At 34.4% G+C, this 6,606-nt stretch overlaps 1 pseudogene; it reads left to right on the top strand.

Annotated features, from left to right (window-relative positions):
• Nucleotides 1-1,187: 1,187 nt before the first annotated feature.
• Nucleotides 1,188-6,606, top strand: part of LOC101587699 — a 15,590-nt pseudogene continuing 10,171 nt past the window's right edge.

Genomic DNA, 6,606 nt, shown 5'->3' with positions numbered 1-6,606 from the left:
CACAAACACTAAATCTATTTATAGTAAATATGATTTTGTGCATTCAGTTAATACAAACTTGGCACTTATTACTGTGTTATGTAACTATAATACCATATTAACAACAATTGTCTAACTAGAAAGGATCATCTGGTACAATGTAAGTAGTGTTGATATGGCAAGCTAAACAAAGGCAAGTAAAATATTATCATATTGTTACTTTTACATTGATGTCTGGTATATTGATAATACAGAAGTTATTTTACTAAACTAGCAGTACAAATTGCTGAGAAAATGTGATAATGATAATTATTAGTAATTTCACTGGATTCATAAGGTATAATGGAATTAAATTGAATTGAGAACTCAAATGGACACATATATACTGTACATGGGCTTTCTAATAAACTGGGTAGATTCCCTCATCCCTTCTTAGGAATTACCTATATTTTCATAAATATCATTATTACTTCAAAACCTTTTTTAATTGTCCACATATTCACTGTCCAGAAGTGGCTGCCAGGCTCCTTCTCCAGTCTCCATCTTCAGTTTGCCTGCCTCCACTCCAGTCTCCACCATGTCCATAAGGGTGAACCAGAAGTCCTACAAGGTGTCCACCTCTGGCCTCCAGGCCTTCAGCAGCCTCTCCTACACCAGAGGGCCTGCTTCCTACATCAGCTTCTCCAGCTTCTCCTGAATGGGCAACAGTGTCAGCTTCCAGGGTGGCCTGGGGCTGAGTAGCTATGGCAGGGCTCGTGGTGTGGGGAGCATCACTGCCAACCAGGTGAACCAGAGCCTGATGAACCCCTTTAACCTGGAGGTGGACCCCAACATCCAGGTTGTTCATATTCAGGAAAAGGAGCAAATCAAAACTTCAATATCAAGTTGACCCCTTTCATAGATAAGGTTTGGTTTCTAGAGCAGGAGAATAAGATGCTGGAGACCAAGTGGAGCCTCTCCAAGCAGCAGAAGATGTCCCAGAGTAACATGGACAACATCAAAGCTACATCAACAACCTCTGATGGCAGCTGGACACACTGGGTCAGGAAAAAATGAAGCTGGAGGAGGGGCCTGGCAGCATACAAGGTGGAGGACTTCAAGAAAAAATATGAAGATGAGATCAGCAAGGATACAGAGATGGAGAATTAATTTGTCCTCCTCAAGAAGGATGTGGATGAAGCTTACATGAACAAGATGGAGTTCGCGTCATGCTGACTGATGAGATCAACTTACTCAGGCAGCTGTATGAAGAGGAGCTATGTGAGCTACAGTCTCAGATCTCAGAAACATCTGTGGTGCTGTCCATACTTATAATTTCTGTAGGTGCATATATTACAGAAACTGATGAAACAGTATTTGCCATTCAGCATTGTGTGCTAAGCTATTTCTCATTAGAATTTGAAGATCCTAGAAATTTTGATGACACTATGCTTACTAATAATTGAGATAGTATGCTTAATTCTAATTTCCTGATTATCGGAATATCAGAAGAATGTCAGTTGACAGTTAATGGTTTTAAACATCATTCAGTAAATCAGAAATCCAATTGTGAAAGGGAAGTGTGACATCCGGATTTCAGTATCATCCTCCTTATCATGCATTATCAATAGTAATGTTATTATATAATTGAAATAAGTTACAAAATGGGTTTCCTTTTTGATTAGAAAATTGTTGACTCTTCTGCTATATTTATGAAATAGAAATATCAATGATAATGTCCAATTTTATAGTAAGAATGGTATTCACACAGTATGCAAAGAAAGGCATGATTATAATTCTGAAGAGTAATTGTTCATTTTTCAATGAGATGCCTCATATATTGATATTATGCTGTAATACACAAACTAATTAGCAATAGATTTAGACCACAATTGCAGTGGTTATTGTAAAGTATGGGCAAATGATGTATGAGACTACATAGATTAATTCCATAGCCCTCATGTAAAGAAAATAAATTAAGCACAAAACAATATAAAATATTTATATCTTACTGTACAAAAAGAATCTGTATTGAGGTGATATGTCAGAAAAATGGTTATTCATAGAGCATTGACTAGGAAGAAGCATAAGGAAAAATTATATGGTGTTGTAATCCTTTTCTGTCTTCATATCAGTGATTACATGTGTAGACATTTGTGTAAATATTCTTTGAGCTGTAATTTAAGATATGTCCAAATTTCTTCATACAATTTATACCTCAAAATCCTCAAAAGAAAGATCTTTAGAGACATTTGGAAGAGTAATGGCGCTGACATATATTCCCAAGAAGGGTATTATACAGTTTAATTATTTGCTCAGGATGATCTTAATAATATAATGACAACAGGGTTTGAGTTAACTCTGAAGATGTTCTTAAATAATTACTCATTCACAATAGTTTATTCACATCATGACACATTAGTTTCAAAATGTGTAGTAAGACTAAACTTAATACCATTCAAGGATTATTTCACTGAAGTGAAAGTTTAGAGCAGACACACTTTGAAATGTTGAGCAGAACACTGTGGGTGGCTGTTTTTGTTTAATTATTTACTGACTGACTACACATAATGATGTTTACAATCAGCAGGATATAACATTGAAGAAGCCAAGTGAGTTTCCTGATTTCTTCTAGGCATTATTTGCTTTCTGAATAGTATTCTACCTTGAAATGTTTGAAGTGCAGAAGTCTGATGGAAATAAAAGTATACATTCTGATATTTCTAAGAGAAAAAATAGGAAGGAACAGAAAAATGTGATCTTTAGGTAGAACATATTATATAGTCAAAGAGTTGGACAGTTGTAAAGAGTAACAAAGTGAAATTATACCATTTCGGTCATGGTTCCATTACATGCTGTTTGACCACGTCCACAGCAAGGGGTGAGGCCAAAGTAGCGAGACATTAAGAAATACTTGTGCATCTCTATTGTGTAGAAGTGTGTAGGGATCATGGAATTAAATAATTAATTTCTGATTGTGCTATTCAACCTTCATCCCTCTAGCAGCAGTGACTGTTCATATTTTAATCCAGATATTTGTCATAACTTATTCTAGGAGTAAATTTTGTGTTCGAGTTTACTGACTTCCTATAAAGTTTTATCATTTTATGTACTTCTAAGTTTATCAAGCTACTTTTGAATTTGATAGATCAATCAGGGATCAGGACAAAAATATGATTTTAAAAAAACATCAAATATTTTATTTTTTCCCCTGTGAACTCTTGCACAGAATTGAAAGATGCAAAGAAAATCACATAAGGAGCATTTTTCCAACATAACACTGAATTGTAAAGTATATCAGCATAATCAGCGGTAGGAATAGGGAATCTTTTCTCATTGTGGCAAAGCAGAAACCTTAAAAAAGGCAAAGGAAACTGGCAAGGAAAATATAATGAGATGTTTACTTACTGCATTGTTCTGTAAGTACATCCATGTACTAAAGTTTCCTGTGCATTCTCTGTATGCCAGAGAATATTGTTCCTAAACTACACATTAAAAGAAATTAACATCATATTCAGTTTTTCTGTGGTAAAAGAGACCTATATTTAAAAGGGAAAATATTTATTTCTTATTAATTAAAATGGTTAAAAATAGAAATGATACAGAATTTCACTAAACAATATAGTAGGAATTCAACTATATTGAAGTCAACAACATAGTTACATACCATATTGTTGACTTCAAATTTGTTGTTACATACCATATTGTTGACTTCAAATTTATTGTTCAGATTATCAGATATAAGCATAAATAATTGGTAACCAAAGGTTATAAAAAATAAAAAGGAGAGAAAAATAATTCAGCATTATGTGCTCCTTTCAATAAAGGAGAGATTTTAATTGGATTTTATAACCAACCAAGTGGTAACATCCAAGTACAAAATGAAACGTCTTAATTGCTTCCATGGAACTTTTGTGCCTGTCAAGATTAAATTTAAAAAACTGTTATAATACGCAAAAAGTTCTTTATATGAGCATTGACATATTTTTAAAATGTTATTGAATGTGTCATTACTTTATTGCTGCAAATCTCTCTGAGCGGGAGAAAGACAATATGTATTTGTCAGTCTAGGCAATAAACTGCCATGACAACAACCTTAATCTGTTGTTAATTAAGCTTGTGGAAAACTAAATCAAGCATCAAAAACTACAGATTATTTTAGATTTCCTCTAGCATAAACAGAAAACCAGGAGGGTCTACAGTATGTTATTTTTTTGATAATCTACTTTTGAACAATTGATTGCATGTTTCTAATAGGCTCTGTCTTGATTGCTCTGCACTTTTTCTTATCTTGAGCTCTAAGCAACAGTTTGCTAATCATTCTTATTTTGTTGTTAAGCAGAATTGAAAACTTCAAGTCCACTTTAAAATGAACCTGTATACAATCATTCAAAACCACTCAAGTAACTTAGTGATGGAAGTACCAGCTTTATAAGTAAAGAGAAATCTTTGGAAATTATCCCAAGTGTGTATTTGTAAGTCATTTGTAATTACAAAGAAAGAATAAATGAAAGTTCTGGAAAATGTAAAACAGCAGAACCACTTGCTTTGAATTACAACTTAACTACAACAAGGAAACAATAATACTAATTTTAGTCTGTCCTAATTGAAGACTGTAAATGTGATACAGAAGCTCATTGACAAGGAAATGAAGATAGGAACTGCAGAGTACATATACAAAAGAATAGACCCCAAAATGAATGCATAAATATATATATATATGAGAAATTAACATACTTTACTATAAAGTTTCCTTACAGTTTTATGCACCTAAGAGATGACTGATCACAAATTGATATTTTGACTCCTTAATAATTTTTGAGGTTAAAAAATATTCTTTGGGGCTGGGGAGATGGTTCAGTATAATAAGCACTTCCATTGCAAGCATAAGGGCCTGAGTTCAATCCCCTGTTCTGCAAATAAATAAATAAATTTATTAATTAATAATAAAAATATTCTTTTCAATTGTAGTCACTGTATAAAACATCTCTCTTTTTAGGAATTACTTTACTCCTTCTTTCTTCCATCCTGTTAGCTTTACTGATTTTCCTGACATCTTTCTTTTTTACCTTTGTTTTGACTTTTACTAACTTAGAATAATTATTGCCTTATTTAATTCTCACCATTTCTCCCTATATCTCATTTTTTGCCTCTCAGTGACTATGTTTCATGGAGAGATGTTTTGGCAAGTTATAGCTCTTGGTTATACAGGATCTAAGTTATAACACTTCTATAATCCATGTTTGATATGATACGTGGGAAACTATACCAAAAAATCTCAGGCCTTTTATAAACAAAAATATTTCAGTTAAGATATCAACTAAATATCAAATAGAAGAACAGTGCAATGCTTGGGAAAAGATGATTGTTGCATGCATATTGATGTGATAAATGCTGGCATGAGCCTATATAAACTTATCATAGTTGTATGTAAAAGAGAAGAAAAGAATGTGGCTGTGAATGAAGGCAAGACTAAAAGTAATATTGTGGGACTGTCCTGTTTGAAGGTTGTATGTGGTGAGATTTTTGGACTTACGTGTAAACATAAGAAGTATATAGGGACCGGGGAGATGGCTCAGTGGAATAAGTGCTTCCCAGGCAAGCGCAAGGGCCTGAGTTCAATTCCCGGTTCTGAAAAAAAAAAAAAAAAGAAGAAGTATATAATTCTTTAAGCCTAGGTTTTAAAATATATTCTAATTTTTAAATGTTTTTTCATCATATTCTGCAGGGACTTAAAGTTCAACATACCAATACTTGATGAAAAATACCTGTTCCATGTCGTGCCTAAGATGTTTGATATTCAGACAGATAGTGAGGTTAAGCTTAACAGCCTAGGTTGCATGGTAATAACAATAAACTTGTCTTCTGTAGGGCTAACAACCTAAGTTTGCAGACCAAAATTAGAGAAAAAGAAGGGCCACAAGGAAAGCCAACATTTTGGCCCTAGCCTTCCAAGGTCAATTAAGACTCAGGATATATGAGAACTTGTACTGTAGCATCATGTAACTCAGTAGTGTCCCAAATTTTCTGATCAAAGAGATTATGGGGCCAAAGAGGAAAGTGATCGATGATGCAGAGTGTGCCTAAGGAGAGTCACATGGAGAGAAAACATTCTCTCAGCCTTTCACAGAGAGCAAATTGGCCAAGCAATGGCCGTAACTCATCCACATGGCTGACACTGACAAAGGTTCTACAATCGGAGGTACAGGATCTCAGAATAAATCCTGAGGGGACTTCACTGAACTTCTCAGACCCAAAAGCTACAACTCTTGTTACATAGGTCCTGCTTTACCTCGACCTTAACTATCCAACAGAAAAGTATAAAAATGAAACATAAGAAGTAAAGCCATGCTGTTATGTTGAGCTGTAGGGGACTCAGGTAAACAATTTCTGACACTGCCAGTCAAGCAGAAGACCCAATACTATTATGGGCTACTGGACTCTTTTAGAATATTTTGCTGAGAGGCCAGGGAGATGGCTCAGTACAATAAGCACTTGCCTGGCAAGTGCAAGGGCCTGAGTTCAAACCCTGGTTCTAAAAAAAAGTCTAAATGGTTTACAATTTCTGATAGCCAAATCCTGGAAACAACCAAGATGCCCATCACCTGAGGAATGGTTGAAAAAGATGTGGTATTTTTACACAATGGA

Source organism: Octodon degus, unplaced genomic scaffold, assembly GCF_000260255.1.
Source record: "Octodon degus isolate 3935 unplaced genomic scaffold, OctDeg1.0 scaffold00419, whole genome shotgun sequence".
Lineage (NCBI taxonomy): Eukaryota > Metazoa > Chordata > Mammalia > Rodentia > Octodontidae > Octodon > Octodon degus.
This window is presented reverse-complemented; position numbering and strand designations above follow the sequence as displayed.